The 19408-nt window shown below is 43.8% G+C and overlaps 1 protein-coding gene across 4 annotated transcripts in view; it reads left to right on the plus strand.

The window, feature by feature from the left end:
- Positions 1–2366: 2366 nt before the first annotated feature.
- Positions 2367–19408, plus strand: part of LOC118409927 (pleckstrin homology domain-containing family O member 2-like) — a 39553-nt gene continuing 22511 nt past the window's right edge. For 2 of the 4 annotated variants that reach the window (XM_035811319.1, XM_035811323.1), the window contains exon 1: positions 12970–13083. The gene's annotated coding sequence lies outside the window, so the exon portion shown is untranslated. Of the gene's footprint in view, positions 3012–12969; positions 13084–15405; positions 15493–19408 lie in introns of those variants that run through there. The other 2 variants (XM_035811321.1, XM_035811322.1) reach the window with 2 other exon arrangements.

Raw genomic sequence — 19408 nt, forward strand, 5'->3', positions numbered from 1 at the left:
TATCGCACCTGACCAGGGATTATCTCACCATATACACCTCGGGGCGGGGCATTAACCCTTTATTATTCTACACTCTACAGCAAGGGAAAGAGATAAGCAGCAGCATTACATGGCATTTCCTGATTTTTAACATCTACCTCCATGGGTATAGACCCCCTCTCTGGATCTTTTCCCCATTTACATTCATGAGCCCTTCCGATCACAGCCGTAGCTTAATCTCATTCGTTCTATTACCTGTGCGGGAGGTGAAGCTCCAGACGTAACAAGATGACTGCCCCCTCTCACTCCCTCTGCTGCAGCATGATTACATCAGGAGCTGCGCTCGGAACCGGTCAAGTGGAAATACAAGTAGTGTTGGTGTCGTCTCACGATTATCCGACCTCTGGTGTGTATAGGATCCCTGGGCTGATATCCGATAGGTAATCTATTTATGTTTGCAATGGAGTATGATCCTCAATAACCTGCTCTAGTCTGTTTCTGATATGGATCAGTTCATAGTGCAATCTCAGTGAAGTAGTTATTGGTCAGGTGTGTTTAAAGAAGGCAGCTTGACAGTCGTTAATGCATGTACACGTAGGATTGAGTCTTTATTGTCTTCAATCGTTTCACTTCGAACGTCGTGTCCCCAACTTCACATCAATGAATTCACAACGGTGTACTTCAGTCAATGGGAAAGGAGTCAAGGACCATGCCAGATGAATTCCTCGCAGGTCCATCAAAGCCTTACTTTCGCCAAGAAGATTATACTAGTATGTGCACGTGTGGGATTTCCTTCTTGTCTGTCTGAGAACATCATAAGTTGAGAAGTCTGGATGGATCTTTATGATATTTGTATTGGTTTGGTGTTAAGAATTAAGAAACAAGTAGGACGTATGCTTCAATTATGCTAAAAACTGGAACGGCATACATGTGTTATTCAATTCGAGGGGAACATTAAAGGATATAGATAAATCATGACCTATTTTGTATAACCAAAAAAGGATATTGTATGAATGTCTTAGTGGGAAATGATGGCGTATTCATACTAGTGACACATGCAGGTTAGATAAAGGTGAATGTCATACATAGAATATAGAAACAACAGCTTCCTAAAGAAGGTTACTAGTATTTACAACATCTGTGATTTAGAGAGAGGAGATAATGAATCCATGTAAAGCCATATGGTTAGAAACATCTGTGCATATCGTTTGCATACAATGAGACAACATTACGTGGCTAAGATATGAGGTCGTAGATCTCTAGTTTGGCATTGCTACCAGTGATGGCACAAAGGCTGTTGATTTTTTGTGCCTTGTGCGTACGAGGGGCGTGCAATAAGTAATGGTCCTGACCCACTTCCAGTTGTCTGATCTAAATGAAATTTTGTATGTGTAATAATTCATATCTCTATGGGTTATGTTGCAAAAGACAGCTCTGAACTAATTGTGGTTTCTGATTTACTGGTGTTTGAACTTAGTCAGGTGCGAAATGGACCAGGTGTGAAATGGAACCAGTTGAGTGTCGCGCAGTGATCCGGTTTTTGTATTTGAAAGGACGCACACAAAAGAAGACTTTTGATGAAATAAATGAAACTTATGGTGATGATGCCCCATCATATGACCTTGTAAAACGCTGGCATCCTGAATTCAAACGTGGCTGGAAGTCTGTGGAAACAGCTCCCAGACCTGGTCGTCCCTCTTGTGCCATTGATGAGGCATCAGTTGGAGGACCAACCTGGGGTGTCCTACAAAATCGGTGTCCAGAGCTGCATCAAACGATGGGAGAAATGCATAACTCTGGGTGATTCCTATGAAGAGAAAGACTAATAACTGTGCCAAGTTTCATTAATCTCCTGCTATGGGAAATGGGTCAGGACCATTACTAATTGCACGCCCCTCGTATACTACTGCCGATGCCGCTATACATATACACGCATAATGAACGAGTACATCAGCCTACATCTCTTCACCGTTATTTGTTACTCCATCGGTCATTCTAATCATCAAACAAAACGAAATAACCAATTTGCTCTGTTCAACGATGTAGATGAGTATTTTCTTGTAGAGAAGCATTTGAAAGTGCTATATTCTGAATACTCTATTTACTGCTGTGTCCAGTTGCTGTTGTGCTTCTGGACAATTCATGAATCCAGACAGCAAGCTGTCCCCTTCGATAACCCCATAGGTCACGCATGCAACATTTAGCACGTCGGAACAATCGCTTCGCATAAACTTGCATTAGCTTCCTTAAAAGGGAAAAGCTTTCTGATCAATTGACCGAGAAAAGAATTATCGATTTTTTCACTTTAATCGGGCGTGGGCACGTACATATACATCTAACAAGCTCATTGGAATGGATGTAGTGTTGGCCGATGGATGTTTCAGTAATTCCCGCTCTTTCTCTGATGCTCGCATTTTACGTCCCCTTAGATGTGCAGTTGTCGTGATGTGGTACTCTTCACGTGATCCCATCGGAGTGTTGTACAACCCCTCGGTGAATGTTGAGCACGCCAGTCCTCTCACTAGTATTTCAGACGAGGTGTACGTGGTGGCGTGAGTGCGTCCAGTAAATGGCCATGTTAGCGCCAATGGAGCGGGCAGTCTTTTGTTGAGCTTATCCGGCCGGAATCATAAAGCACTACGAGAGCCTGGAATTCCTTCACATCTATGGAGAAGACTGCAGGTTTGCAACCTGCATGAGTGAAGAGAAGGACACTGGCATGACAGTTTGACTGGAAATGTTACGACCTGGAGTGGTTGGTACATGAGAACCACCGCGTGCCAGGGTTAAGTATTATACTACTAATCACAGCCGCAGATTTGTCACGATGAGAGAGGCTGTACGAGAGTTGCTGGGTGCACAGTAGGCCACGGGGCGTTACAGAGGCTAGCCGTGTGGCAGTAATCACGGATTGCACGGGAACACACCTGATCTGAAAGATGACACTGTTCTACACCACTGAGTTCGCAGTTGTTCACTGGACTGGATGTAACTGTTGCTGAATCTTGTGCTTGACTGACTGCTTCACAGAGGTAAGAGGAATTGATTACTTGTTATTGTATGTTCGTATGCTGATGCAAGGTACTACGATGAGTGGGCCCGGTGTTTTGCCATCTACCAACAAGTGACGAGGCGGAAAGTTGGAATAGATGATATCCTAGCTGCACTCGTGTATTGACCATGGGTAGGCAAATTCCTACACTGAATACCCCATCAGATCGTGATTCACAGTCACATTCATAATGTTAACGTTACGTGCGGCACCACGCCCCATTCATTGGTACATTAATTAATTAATCCCTGAGCAGATGTCCTGAGGATCGTGACTGTCCTCTTCTGAATTCACAGTATTCACACAGAAAAATAACGCTCTGTCCTACAGGAGCTGAAAACACCATTACTGTGTGGTTGTATGCATGGGTTGTATGGTGTTCCTGCACGGTACATATTTCATTGACCGCTCTTCGGTTATCTCATTCCCTGGAGCGGATACACTTCATCAGTAACCACAGTTAAACTGGGGCGGTCCGCACGGATACGGACGGACTGAAAAGCCTTTATCCACAGGGACTACTCACAATCCAAATCCCCTTCTACAATGTCAGATAACAACCGAGAATAATGATGACCGATTTCATGTTTGACCATGATGTGATCCCGGTGCCTCAGGTCTGTAGCCTTCCCGTACCTAAGCCCACTCCAGTTTGTTTTCATCAATGTTCAAGTAGCTATTCATTCGTGCACGATGGCTTTATTTACCTTTCCACCACCGCGCGTTTGACACAGTTTCCTAACCTTGGACATGTCAAGATACGATGACACCAAAGTAGGCCATGGGGTCGTATAGATATTACAATAAGGGGTAATAAACACATGAAATAAGATTTTGTAATAACAATACGCAAGTCAATAACAATCATGACACACATTTTCAGGAGATTCCATGAAGACATTACTGTTTCTGCATACTGTTGGATTGTAAGATCGTCGTGGATCTTTATATACACGTATATGTTTATAGGATAGAGACTCTGATCTTCTTGCATAACCGCCGATTCTATCTGTAGAGATCATGATCGGAGTCTCAGTCGACATGCTTCGTCCAGCCAAGGTCCAGCTTTCACCAACCACACAATACACTCTTGCGAAAGGTATTCTCCTACGCAGAGCCTCGCTTGCGGCTAATGTAGTAAGTATACTTTGGTGGCTCTGCCGGGCCGGGCTGAGGTTTCCACTACTGTGGGCGTGGACGCCTACCGGCTATCAGCCAATCAGAGAATTGCCTTAATGCCATTTTTCTCACCAGATCTAATTGACTGACAGCTGTTTAAAGGCCACGTCTACAAGAGTACAAATATCGGTCCAGCTTTAATAGCGCAGCCTGCCCAAGGTGCACCTCATGGGCCTCTGGCGAGGCTTTGCTACGGTAGGAGACTGGTAAGAGGCAGAATAACTGATTTCTTCCCGTGAGGCCCGATTATATGGACCCATATAACTAGACGTGTATAAAAGCGCATCACCCTGTCAGGTTTGATGCCCGTCTGGTCTTGTTGTGATGCAGGAAGTATTACCCTTAATGACCTCGGGGTCAGCATGGCGAGTTTTCCCATTCAAATCCAACAAGTTGCATCGCAAATTCTTGTACCGCGTTTTCCACTTCGTTGAAAAAGAATAAACACAGAATTTGGATCTCCCTCGGCATGCACCTTCGTTGCCCATCGTTGTGACTCGTGGACTAGATTTTCAATTTTTGCAAAATGTCAATTAAATATCCCCTTCCTTCTAAAATAGGAAGATTCAAGTGTACTGAAACCTTGTGCCGTATACAAAACCCAATAACCAGTTTCTATTGATGTCGGAAATGTTCCAAATATTCTGATTTCGACCCGTTCCCATTACGCATGACCCTACGCTTTCGGTGCATGTAATAAAGGCACTGGATCTAGCCGAATTGCTGTATGTGGGTCTCCCGCGAGGAGCTTGCTGAAAGGTCGCCATAGAGAAACGGGAAATTGAAGCCATAGAAATGCAAGACGTAGACTGATTGTGGGTAATCTTCACCCATGCAGTTGGAATTGAGATGACCCAAATATTTGCCACGCTAAGACAAAAATGTACATCAATTTTCAACCCAAGAAAACTCGGACGCGAGATTACCTCAAGAACTTACAATACCTGATTTGTCGTCGTCCATATCATCCATTCAATGGAGAATAAAATAGGCGTCTTTACTAAGAAATCAATGGTAGCTGGCGGAAAACGATTAAGAAAATTCAGCTGAGATGGGTATCGTTAAGAATTGCGCTGCCAGTGGCCATTGTGTTGTAACGTGTCATTTGTCCGTGATGAAGGTTGTGATTTGATGTGCTATCGAACGTCTGCGCAGCGTAACCGTCCGACGGAATAGCCGTGGAAGAATGAGGACACCCCTGTGTGCTTTGATTGTATCCTCGAGATCAATAATGTCTTCAATCACACCTTGAATACCTGTAATATACACGACAGCTCATTTTACAGTTCATCTATACTTCACATTAAAGTAGTAAATTCTCGTACAAGGAATCAAATGTTTTCCCCAAAAAGCTGGAGGAGAATGATCATTGTTGTGTCGGTTCAGTTGGTAAACTGGATATATCTTGTCCTCTTTTATAGCATACCTGTACCTGTATCTTTATAGCCGGCATAACCGCCCTTCAGCGCAAGAAACCAGCTTCGCAGGCACGCGGCGCGACAGCAGCTTGAGATATTATACTGAACGACCTGTCACACCTATTAAACTGATATGTATCTCTACGAGTTATAACCTCAAAGCAGGGCTACACTTGGCAAGACAATATTCATGGGTCAAAACAATTTCCAGGCGGCCACCACTTGCTTGGATCATCCATGGATACTGTCTTGTCAGTGGATCTGCCTGGAGATTATGCGATCTGCTCCTCAGCTCCTCTCGCTCAGTAATGAGAGCTACTCACACTTGCTGAGAGTAATTTCGCCTCAAGTTGCCGTGCTAATGACGTAATTACAGTCCGATTCTTCAAACTCAGGCACCACAAGCTCTGGTCCGGGGCTATTCATTGCTTTTACGATCGGTGTGTCAACGTTCTAAAACTTGTGAGGTTTGAATGACAGGCTGCAATCTATTCGCGATCAATCAGAGGATCAATCACAGATAGTCAACCTAATCACATATATTGGCGGGTTAATTGACCCACTAATCAAGTTAGTAATGCATCGATGGCTAGAGTAATTGATTTTTCTTCAAAATGATTGACAAATATGAGTAAACTAAGTTGGCTGACTGACCTAGTTATTAATTCCGTTGGTTGATTTGTGACATCAATTCATTGATGGATTCCAAGAAAGCTATTTGACTCAGAGGTTGACAAAATTGAGAATGAGAGGTATACGATACGAATACTCATGCAATTTTTTTTATCAACGTCTTGTGCAGTCAATCCAAGAAATGTGTCCAGAGCAGGTATGGTCACTCTTCCCAATCCCAGACGAATGTTGAGAGTCCGTAAGCTAGCCTGGGTACCGTCTCTTCGTAGATCTCAACAAGCAACTTGTGACACAGAGTCACAGACTGACAGAGGGAGCCAGCGGTATAAACTACGGAGGATCCGTAAGGCCCACGTCACATTTCCAAACCAGGGCCCAGTCGGGCAGCTTTCGTGAACGAAAAGTATGACAATAAAGTGCATCAAACTACACAAGACTTTACGTCTTAGCGAGAGTCTACGAGGATAGCTGTGAGTATTATTTGTGTATTTCTTTACGTATATATTTCTATTTTAGTCGTCACAAACAGCCCGGCCGGGCCCCGGCTTGGAAATGTGGCGTTAGCTTGGCCGGGATTACAAAGGAATTCCAACCATCACATTACGCCCAGGCAGATCAAAATCAATCTGCCGGCAGTCGGGATGATGGACGACAAGGCGGTGGAGGTTGCTTCCTCGTCTTGACCCCTTTCAAAACGCAGAGACCTTCAGGGGATCAAGGAAAAACGACATGTAGAGAAGAAGCGGGAGGTGTGTTCAGCGGTAGAAAGGACTGTAGAACAAAGCCGGGCTAGGATCGACAGACGCTGTAATGTTATATTTCAGCCTTTCCACATTATAGATAACGTGTTCTCGGAGGAAGAAAAAAGACAGCAACAATGGCCATTTGCATTGTTGTGGTGTGGTGTGGTGTGCTTGTACTTTGTGGCAGCCAGGCATGTACATCACTTCACTGAAAATTCGATTCCTAGGAAAATACCACATATCCATTGTCTATGACCAATTATTAAGTTTACTTGACCCAATGGATGACCTCTAAAAAAAACATGGCAGCGTACGCTGAATTGTGTGCATTTTAGACATACAAAATGTGCAAAATGTAGCTTAAATATACAATTACGAGGAAATGATAAAAGCAATGTACAATCGAAACAAATACTTGTAATTTCCTGAATAAAAATTATTTTGCTTTGGAGGAAATACATAATAACAGTGATGAAGAATAACTCATTTAACCCCGTATTTAATCTGGTGTTTTACTGCAGCTATAACCGTTGATGGATTACCATTTAGTATTTGGTGCAACAGTTTAATAAATGTGCCAGATTACAACACCTGATTCCAATATCGTACAGTATGTTCTCTGGGAGAGCTAATAGATATGTATGGAAATAAGGACGAATATAGCACCAATTGGATGATACCAGTGTTTACATAGGACTTTGGCACATCTATTCATTATTAAAAATGGGGTGTCAACATTTCAGATAGCGCCAAAAGATCAACATACATATGGACAGAGATGATTGTTGTCTATCAATTTCAGAACAAACTACCACTAGGAACAACTTGTCCAAATAACGACAGTAAACTCTCTCGCACTGGCACTACCAACATCAATAAACTGGCGCATTTCATTAAACTTCCCCCAATCATTGATAGTAAGAGACGAAACAGCTGAGATGGATTCTACAATTTGTCTTTGTAAACACGCGGGAACCAGCGTGGACAGAGAAGACGAAATGAAAACAGCCATCATAGAATGAGGTTTCTACATTGACATACTACACTCTTAGTGATGAAACGCGGAACCGCAAAGATAAAGTTTGACGAATAACTTGCCCATGGAAACACCAGACTGACTAGCAGAAATGATATGGTAATAGACATTCTGCATTCAACTCCATTCCATACACATTGACATATACATCTCTGACATTTTTATCAGTGGAAATCATTCTTAAGGAAAACGAATTGGTAAAAGACCGATCTTTATGTACAACCTTTCAGATGTCTAAATCAAAGGAATTAAACGATAGACACTGCTATTGCAAACACGCAATTTCCGGTGCAGTATTCTATGGCAGGTTGAATAATCATATGCATTTGTTGGTTCTGAGCTCTGTGCAATATTCTTAGCAAAGGAAGAAATATACCAGTCCCCGTATAGTCTACTTGATATGAATATATATGTTCCTTATCTTTTAAAATGCAAACGTAGATTTTCTTACTGAGAGATAAATAGAGAAAAGTATGAAAGATTTTCTATGGTATGACCCCGCTAGATACTCATATATTTTGACCCTCCTTTGCATTTGACTTTGACAACACAATTACACGGTCGGGATGCTCATGCATTTCCTTGAGAGAGACATTTGACCCGAGATGTAGCCCTAAGGTAGATTCATTACCCATAATTATCGTCTGAGCGTAATTGAAAAGTTACCGGGGGAAAATCCCCATGCTGCATGGTGAAGGCATTGTGCTATTAAGAACCAATGGTCAGTTGGGAACCATACCGTACTGTTAACGAGTCTCCCCCAGAAAGGGGTGTTGCGCTGTCTGATCCAGCTGCGTGTAGTCATCTGGTCGCTCCCTCGATCCGCCTTATCCAGTGGCAGGCGATAGATGCTGCCGGGTTTCTGAGGGTCAACAGCAACGCCACCCATGTTGGTTTATGTTAATAACACCCCTATGTTATGATGGTTTAGTCCGACCACCGACTCCTGCCGTACGGCCATGTCTGAATAAAGCTCCTCAAGTTAGTTGCACTTGTGTCGCCCGTGAGTCGTCCCTTTAGCGATCCTTGTACCCACTGGCGTGGTGGCAGCGTCGGGATCTCGAAACCCACTCACCGATTCGATAACTGCATCGAAAACGCCGCAAATGACTTCAAGGATTCGCACCTAGCGTCCGTGAGAGCACACCCAAAGCAACAACCTTCAGACCAGCCATGGCAAAACGGATTTCTTAAAGCTGGAAAGGCTACGCGATCTTCCAGTCCTACTACGCCATTCACCCACCCGATGGGCCAGTGCGAGAGGATCCAAGGTGAAGACCGCGACCTTATCCGCCACCGAAAATCCGGAATATTTCCTCGCTAGCGCCGCCCCACGTGCGCTCCATACCGGCGGAACAGCCGCCATCTTGTCACTTCCAAAGTAAACTTCGCGCCGCGGCCCGTCGTGAGGCCCTGATCTACACGTCATCCCTGGTTCCAGCGTAGTCATATACCCAGCGGATGGGTTTGACTGGCGTGTGAAGACGCAGGGAGTAGACCAGCGTGAGTTTTTGCTGGTTTTCGCATCTTGACTAACACTTCGTATTCTCTGTGGCGAGCCCCGATCGTCCACCCAGCTTGTGTTTATCATAATTTCACCCAAATCATCCACGACTTCGGAGACGAGACTCGTTTGATCCTTTGTTCACTCATCGCCTCCAGAGACATAACCATCAAGGCTTGTACTGTGCATTCATCGTGTTATTGTTTCATCAAGCGTTCTTTAATCTATAAATCCACTATTTTACCGGACCTCCCTCTCCCCGTGTTAAGCAACGGATCGTCCCAACAACATTCGGTCGGGATATTCCATCTTTGTCGGATTGACAATTAGCGAAAACTATGCAGTAACATTGCCACGGATGTGCATCAGTACAATCTCCAGAACCGTTCAAACTACTCCCATCTCCCAATTTGTATCGGAGCACCAATACGGTTCCGTCTCCGTGCCAGGATATGAGAAAATCTCACCGGAAAAGTTCGTCATCCACCCCCCACCCCCACACCCCCGACGTTCGACAAACGTCACAACACGCCGGCCGCCGTTTGCCTTTCTTTGTTGACTTCAGTTTCGGAGAGACGCCTGGCGAACTCACAGCAGAAATAACGGTACGATCAGGTCTTCTCTAGTACTTGTCGATGACTAGTCAGACTACGAATAAATATACCAGAAATTATACGGCCCAAACCTCGGCATTGTATCGTCCATCAGCTTGTCAGCATGTCCAAAGTCCCCGTTCGGTCTGTGCCGCGATTTACGGCATCTCACAACACCCAAACAGTCACCATTTCTCTAGCTACAGGGGCAGAATGCAACAAAATACGAGCAGACGAGGCAGCACGTTTGGGACTAGCTATTACCCAAAATACCACTCCCAACCAAGCTGATATCGTAGGAGTGTGTTTCACTACATTTTATAGACAGAGGACAGCACTTAACTTTGCCGCCTTTGTGGTGACCGAGTTACACTCCCCTATCGTCGCAGGGTTCCCATTCTTAGAGGACAATGGCCTTCTCATCACCTTTGCCAAACAACAGATCCACTTTTCTGATGGCTCCATTGCAACCTACTCTCCATCCAAGGCATCCACAGAGCACTTGAAACCATACATGCAACAGCCACAGCCACATGTAAATCGGCTGCCTGACAATCTTCCCCACCAACACCACGAAGCTAAGACTGTACGACCCAACAACCATCACATATTCCCCACTGCGGAGGAATCAGATACCTATTCCGACGATTCGGACTGCTATTCAGACGATTCGGACTGGTCTCCATATACAGATGATACCTATTCAGACGATTTGGACTACTATCCAGACGATTGGGACAGCTCTCTGTATACAGATCATTTAGCCAACTATCCAGACGAACCGGACACCAACACGAATGATCCAGTCAGCTATTCATATGAACCTGGCATCTACCCGAACAATGTAGACTACTACCCAGACGAACCAGACTCCAACACGAATGAACCTGGCATCTACCCAGACAAATTAGACAACTGTCCGGAGCAGAGCCACCCACCTGACCCTCCAAAGGAGAAACAGCTTCCTGATCCTCCGGGACAGAAACACCTGTCTCCTCCAGAGCAGAGACACCCACCTGACCCTCCAAAGGAGAAACACCTACCTGATCCTCCGGGACAGAAACACCTGTCTAGATCTCCGGCGGAGCAGAGACACTCACCTCACCCTCCAAAGGAGAAACGCCTACCTGATCCTTCAGGACAGAGACACCTGTCTTCTCCAGAGCAGACACAACCAACTGTCCCTGTTCCTCTCGAGCTGAGACACCCACCTGATCCTCTAGAGCAGAGACACCTGTCTCATCCCACAGGTGCCACTCCACAGGTGCCAGAAGCACTGCATCCGACCATGGTAGAGGCCGACTCCCTACATGTGCAGATTGACTACCAGAGCACACCTGATCATCCAGCGTATGTTCGTCCTGTGGCTCGGCCCCCACCTAAACCACCCCCGCCTGAGTGAATCAATGGAGAGACTGCACTCCAGGACAGAAACCCCGTATGCAGAACTTTGCATCAAGGAAAACATAGAACTCGTCCGAGAACTTTGTTTCACAGTTAACTCACACGGTAATATTACATTCGCAACAAGGAAGACATAGAACTCGTTCGAGACCTCTGTTCACAGTAGTATTGACTTCCCACCAAGGAGAACATCGAACTCGTCCGAGTATTTTGTTTCACAGTTAACTCCCACTGCAGTATTGATTTCACATCAAGGAAAACATAGAACTCGTCCGAGAACTTCGATTCACAGGCCACTCGCACTGCGATATTGCAACTGTCTCATTCCAGTCCTACCATTGTTGGTACAGTTCACAATCCTCCACGTGTGATCTCTGTTTATTGTCACTCCTGAACTTTACAATGCACATAACAAACAATAGATGCCCGGTGGTGAAGCTATGTTATGTTTTCTTTTTAAGGCTTTCAGCTACTATACCAACTTAGTAGGTTTATTGATACAGTTAGTCAGTATTAACTTAGTTAACAAGTACTTATATGTATCTTTGATCTGTTAACTATAGTATGTCTTATAAGCTTTCAACGCTATACCATCTTGGTAGGTTTGTTACCACAGTTAGTCAGTATTAAGCTAGTTAGCATGTCTTTAATTACAAGGTTTAGCTCATAGTTGTAGTGTGGCCAAGGTGTATTCTCAACATACCCTTATATTCCAAAGCTATTATTGTTACTTATACCAGGTTTGATATTTGACTATATAGGTACTTGTGTATTTTGAAGTTCCGTAGCTGATAGTGATAAATCATATGTACTCACATAGTAAATAGTTCCTTACTACCAGATTTAGTCTTCCACTATATTTACTCGTATATTCCCAAGTTATTTAGCTGATACCTCACCATGTATGTACTTCATACTCTAAACAACGTTACCTACCAGAGTCAGTAATTTAAAGGAAAGGAAAGTGGTCACATAGCGAGACAGTAACTGTACGGAAGAGAGAAGGACGTAACTACCACGCTACCTAAAGAAACAGCAATTGTAAGAGAGAGAAGGAAGGAAAGATCATGCTATCTAAAGAGACAGTAACTGTAAGCGTTATAGAGAAGGAAGAAACGATAATACCACCTAGAAATACTGTATCTGTAAGAGAGAGATGAAGGAAGGAAAGAAATCACGCCGCTAAGATTAATAATAGTTGGGCATAGCTAGTTGGTGTAAAGTACAATGTAGTAAGAGAGATAGAAATAAGGAAGGAAAACGATCACGCCACCCATGTTGGTTTATGTTAATAACACCCCTATGTTATGATGGTTTAGTCCGACCACCGACTCCTGCCGTACGGCCATGTCTGAATAAAGCTCCTCAAGTTAGTTGCACTTGTGTCGCCCGTGAGTCGTCCCTTTAGCGATCCTTGTACCCACTGGCGCAACACTGGGCCACTCAGATCTCCAGTTCTGTGATAGAAAGCGTCCGTGATGGATCTTCCAAGGAAATGTCGTGAATATTTGCCGATTGGGGCCAGTACGTGACGATAGAACGGTAAGTAAGTTATCCTATTCAGGATTCTGTGCCAGAATCTCCTTCCAATCTTGTCTGTTTGGCGGGATATCACGAAATCCTAATGTAGTAGTGTCTGATTTCTGTACAGCGTGTATTTCACCTTTTCCCGTATACAGATTCGTGGACATGGTGGTGGACGTGCTAGGCTGTGCTCTGGTCGATGTAATAGTATCTCAATATTTGGAAATAATTCACAGCCAAGCTAGATCGTACTGAATTATCAAGCGTATAGCATGGGGATATATATAAATTCTTTAATCTGCCTGTGCATCGTACCATTAGAGTTACCGAACGCGCGGTTTCCGTTCATGTCTGGCAGATATTGAAACTGTATGGTACCGGTAGACCCGTCAGCCGTTCGTATGCCCAATACTGGCAACAGGAGGTAATGTGCATAGATAGATCCATGGCGCTGATAGGGATGGTCTACACGCCGCACGCGTTCCAGTGGACCCGTGAGGTGGTGATCTTCCTACTATAAATGTAAATGGTAATAAAGGTACGCGCGACTCACTTTTATTACTGACACTTTATCACTTCGCTTCTCAAAGGAATAGATTTGGCCGCGTCTATAGATTTATGAGCTCAGTGTGTTTCACGATAAGCCCAGTCTAGCGCCTAGGGTGGCTGTTCTGTGGCGTGAAGCGTGTGCAAAGGCAAGGAAGCAAACATTGTCCCATGTGAGGTACTAGTGCAGAAATGTATATGTTGAGATGATCAAAACATGTCCGTGCTGCACAACGCTCGCTACGTTTCGGACGTTTCATGGTGTAAATTATCCAGTCTTCTGGTCTCTCCCATATTGTCTCCCATATTGGCATTCCGAAATAACACTGACCAGTGCTGAGGTCACTCCCCAAGAGGGTTCAGAAATAAGACATCAAAGGCAGGGGTCGAGATGACCAACTGATGACCCCATGCCATCAACACAGAACACATGGAGAATCCAACCCTGGATACAAAACCTCCTTCTGTGTGTAGAATCACCCCCCTCGGGTAGTCCCGACGATAACATATATATATTCACCAAGGAGGTTATCACATTTCTTGAGCCCCACAGTAACAATGTGACGTTGTATGCCCTCCACCAGTCTTGTTATTGGACAAGGGACATCAGAGATTCAAAGCTTTTAGTACGTCTATAACACAGATCGCGTGCTGTTCCCTACCCGGCTATAGCTCTCTGGCTGGCTTACTCCTCTATGTCAGGCTACCATGAAATGGCTAGACTAATAATGATTATAGATTTAGAACCCTTTATTTTATTAGAATTCTAGCAAAGAGCATCGGAATCATCGTAAGAAGGTAGGTTCATCCAATGAGGCTTGATATGATCCACCTCCTTCATGCACCTACGTCAATAGTTATTTCTTAATGGCTCTGACGACTTATGATCCAGTGTGGTGTCATCAAGTGCCTCTTATCTCTGCTCTTATTCCATGTTTTGTAATTTTACGGCTTTCAATAACACGCGTCCTAAAAATTATTTACGATGATTCGCTACCTCTTATTTCTTAGAACACGTGTTACGTTACCTTTTCAATCTGCGCACCCTGTTCTTAGATTTATGTGTTCTGGCGAGTATCCAACATGTGAGTCACTGATAGAAACAGAGTGTATTGAAGCAGAAATCAGGATTACTGCTGACAGTTACAACTGCCAAGAACGAAGGAACAAATAGTTATAGATAAGCTCAGTTAGCTTGAGTTATGATTACTGACAGTGTACGGTGTTGCTTGTAGGGTTGTCACTTGACATCATCAGCGAGCTGTTTCCAGAGCCTAAACAGGCTGCAGGAACAACATAGCCACTTCCCTCAAGGAAATGTTTACCACTACCCCTTTCAGTGAGAATCTTGAGTTATACCTTCTGAGAGAAGAGACTTTCCTATCTGAATGTAAGGATCTACTAATAGTGCTATCTAGTACCAGAGACTCTGAGTGTGGTAAATATTGCCTAGGGGCCAAGGAGCTGGCCTGTGCGGATCATGGAAGCTGTTTGGCACCCAGGCTAGGCTTTAGCCTTTAGGTCTTGTCGTGAATCTTAAATGATTTCGTTGCTATCTGTCACATGACGGTTGTGAGACTTGTGAGCGCAGACATGCGTGACCCCAATGCCTTGCTGTGATGACTCAGACAGCAGCCCTGAGCCTCATCACTCCCGTGAGTTGGCCCCAGTCGTGTGGAACATTACCCCCATCCATCATATGACGAAGAACCAAACGCTACTGAGGGAGTTCCCGGTCATCCTTCTCATGCACATAACACGCAGATAACACGTTACTACAAGTGGTCGCTCACTCGCCCTGCCTGGCTTCTGGTGGTGAGGAGTGTTTGCTTCTATTAGAGGCAACACAGGTGTTTCTGTGAGAGAATCCAGTCGTTTGTGGTGAGTAGGTATAACCTTAATGATGTTATATTATTGTACGGTTATGTAACAAGCGTAGAGGCTGCTTGATCTGGGTGACGTGATTCCCGCCTTACATTTGAAGTTGATGTTGAATGGTAGGCCTGCGTGTTATGTTTGATAATGTCACTTCTCCACTTAGAACATCTAGCATAAATGACACAGTTCCATTGCACATTCTGCCATGTATGTATTCCTCGTACATGTGTGTATTATCAAAGTTTTAGCCCATCATAACAAAATCGTATCTATATTGACTCTGCTAAGGTGGAGGTGACTGTAATAACCACTTAATATCGCGTCTTTTATTTGCTTTGTTAGTTATCCGGTTGTGACACTGAATTATCGCCAGCAAGGTCAACGTCAAGTGGAAATGAATGGGGTCTAACCTGCATCTTTGTTCTTTCACATTTTCTGGAACACATGTAGTACATAACCTTCACGTCCTCTCAATTGATGGTGATTGGTGTTTGAACTAATTGGGGTCAAATTATCCAAACATAGGCCAAGGGCGCAAGTAAACATGATCGACAACCACCGCTGAAGGTCGCATGGGTTGTAACGTGAGTCCGAGTAATTTGGCTGGTTTACAGGAGTTAAGGGAAGTCTGACTTGTCCCACATCCTCCTGACTTTTATCTACCCCGGAAACAAGTCAGCAGGGTAGTAGTACCAAACACATTACTTTTCCGTAGTTAGGCGAGATGGGATCTATCCCCGGTTTGGCTATCACGTTTTTCCTTTGGTAAAACTTGTATCAGTAAAGCGTCCAGGAGACAAGGCAATATGCTACAGATCAAGTAAGAAATAATTAGAGTGGGATCGAATTAGCCTGAGTCAAAATTAGATCCCGCGAGAGAGTACCGACCGCTAATGGAGTTTAACTTGTTTGACTTTTGCCATTTGAGCTGTGCATGTAATATGGGGAGATATATGATTGAATATAGTCTGCTGACACGGCGCGTTCTGTACCGCATGTCGAGCCCTCTATTGGCCCAGTTATGCCCTCATCCGCTGCTGCAATCTAGTCATACGTTTAATTCTATCTTCTGTCTGGGCGGTTTATCTTAAAAGCTTTTTTGGAACGAAGACAAGTCGAGTTCGGTAATTGTACGAGGCGGATAAATCCCCTCTCTTGGTGGGTAATTCATCACTTGTTTGAATGTGTAACAGTCGGATTAGGAAGTTATTGGGTAGTTTTCTACACAACTCCGATCATCAGTTGTTACCGTCGTGATGTCGTGCAGAAATCTCATTAGATCGAGAGGGAAGATACTCCGTTGATCTTCTTATTGAATTTTCTATAGGTAAAAACTAAAAGTAATTATTTTGCACACGTCTGAACTGTCATGATCATTACACTATCTTACGACACAATCATACAATGTCATTAAATTGACATCAGCTCATCGTATCATTAGTATGATTACTTAAGTTTAGGATGGCAAAAAAGTAAGTCCCAGCGGGAGCCAAACGTATAGCATTTCTTCTCGAGGGCTATCTAATTCTAAATTTAGTATCTACCACAAAAACTCGTGACCATAGTTTGTCCAAAACACGAGATATTAGAGCACGAGATGTCAAACCCTGAAGTTCCACTGGAGTACTAAATCAAGCCGCAAGGGGGCCCAAAAGCTAAAACCTACCCACTTACCAAATATCAAGACAATCCACCCAGGGTCTTCTAGAGTTGTAGTATTGACAGACAGACACACGCGAACCCTCCTGCCTGAAGTATAATCACCCATTTTCAATGGAGGTATAAATAGGAGTTTATTTGCAAGGTCGTGCCCGAGGGCTAATTGCAAGTACATGGTATAAACATAGTAGATATACAAGTGACAATGGACAGTTACGAACAACATTCTACTCTAATACTAGTGTTGGTTATATAAATAACACAGTAGCTTCGTCAGAGGCACAGCTGAAGGACATCTGAGTTTGGATCGGGGGCTGAGGAGGGACACGGGAAGTCCATTGTGTACAGCATACGTCAACAATCGCCTGTAACAGGTCATACTCGCCTCAGCGCTCCAAACTGTTACCAAACCTGAAACAACCACCCATTAAGCTAAAAACACCTTACTCGTCAGAAAGTTACTCTGTGGTATGTGTATATGTCAACAGATGTTCTATACAAGACTTTCAGCCGATCGTGTGCGTTGGTGGAATGCCTTTCATCTGGTTATTGAGTAGCATGAAGCGGCCAGCGCAGTCAAACTGGCGATATGTTGATCCGAAGTGACGCGAAATTGCGTGCAATGCCCTCTAGTGCATGTCCACGGAGTGGGAACCATATGGTAGGCATCAGTATATTCAAAGTCATGGAAACAGATTTAAGGCTAATAGTATAATAAGTCTTCACTTAAACTTTGCTGAATGAACGTAGAGTGCTTAAAGTAAACTTTTTTTATCAAGAGTCGCTGGTATACACATTCGTAAGTCAGCCTATTCACATGTGCACACTCAGACGATGACTCACCATGGCTTTGTTTTAGACAGTGTTAGCCCATGCATATATATTGAAGTTTAAGGACTTTTTGATGAGATAAGTTAATTCGTGCAAGACCTTAAATGTCATAATCCTGTGTGTCTAGATAGATGATTCATCAATAAGGCTACCGATCCTGAAATACACGTAATTTTGATGTTTGGAAACTTTGCTGTAGAATGAATAGGACAATGCTATCATTGAAATCAATTTACTCCTATAGTCCTAACGGCTCCTTGCGGAGGTGTTTCAAAATCAGTGTCTTAAACTCTTGATACAACGTCTCTCTCTGACATTTTATATGTACATTGAAATCTTTCAATGCCGATATTTCTCATTATGAGGATGACGAAGCATGACACATCCCATTGTTTTAGTGCACGACATCAAAATGTCAGAGAAAACTCGTGCATAGAAATTGAAGTATTAGTACAGTAATGACTTTACCAAGCCGACCGGCTGTTCCTGAAGGGATGGTGACTCAGCCTCTTGCGTTGATGTTGCACGGACTTTGTCGTGTTATATTAACGGACGTAACGATTTGGCTCGTGATCCCGCCAACTCTGGGAGTTAAGGCCTAGAAAAATTAATGTTGTGTTTCTGATTACGGTCCTGTAAGAATAGGGTCGATATGTATGGGCTCTCCTCTCTGTTTTTGTTCCAGCCGAACTGATCCAACATACAGTATATCAACGTAACAACTGAAATACATCAGGACACCGGGATTCAACGGGATGTCTACTGAATATATCATTAAAACGCAGGGTGTAAAAAGGGGATATAGGTTTTGATTTAATTTCTTTTTTATCGCAACAGAATGTTAAAACTCCATTCTGTAACGTTTTCATCACTCAGATGTCAAATGGATGTTTTAGATGCCTTGGTTGACCGAAAAAAGCCAGGATAGGTAGGTTTTTGCTAGGGACGGTTGAGTAACCTCAAACACAACATTTTTTCCTAGGCCTTGTGACGAGCTGGCTTGTGATCCAGCCATCTCAGGGAGGTAATGGGCATCAGGATAAGATAATTACTAAGGATGGCACGGAGCAAGAAGGATAAATGATCCTTTCAAGGCGCAATGGAAAGATACCTACCAACTGTTCTAAGGGAATTTCTTCTGTCTGTTGCAAAGAAAACTCTGGGAAAAGGGGTTGTTGTTGATTCACATTGGAAGGTTTTGTCTTTAGTATCTCAGGGTGAAAGTGTGGATCTATCGCAACTCGTGTAATTATCTTTAGATGAAATAGATGCACCTCTGCTAGGTAGTATTTGAACAATAGGACTCATTTTAGAAAATTAGAAACTTCAAAATTACGCCCGCTTACAACCCCTATGACCTAATTTGTTGAGGGAGAAAATTAGCTTCATCACATACCTGAGTCATCTGCTGTGCTCAAAGATCCGGATC

Source organism: Branchiostoma floridae, chromosome 2, assembly GCF_000003815.2.
Source record: "Branchiostoma floridae strain S238N-H82 chromosome 2, Bfl_VNyyK, whole genome shotgun sequence".
NCBI classification, from domain to species: Eukaryota; Metazoa; Chordata; class Leptocardii; order Amphioxiformes; family Branchiostomatidae; genus Branchiostoma; species Branchiostoma floridae.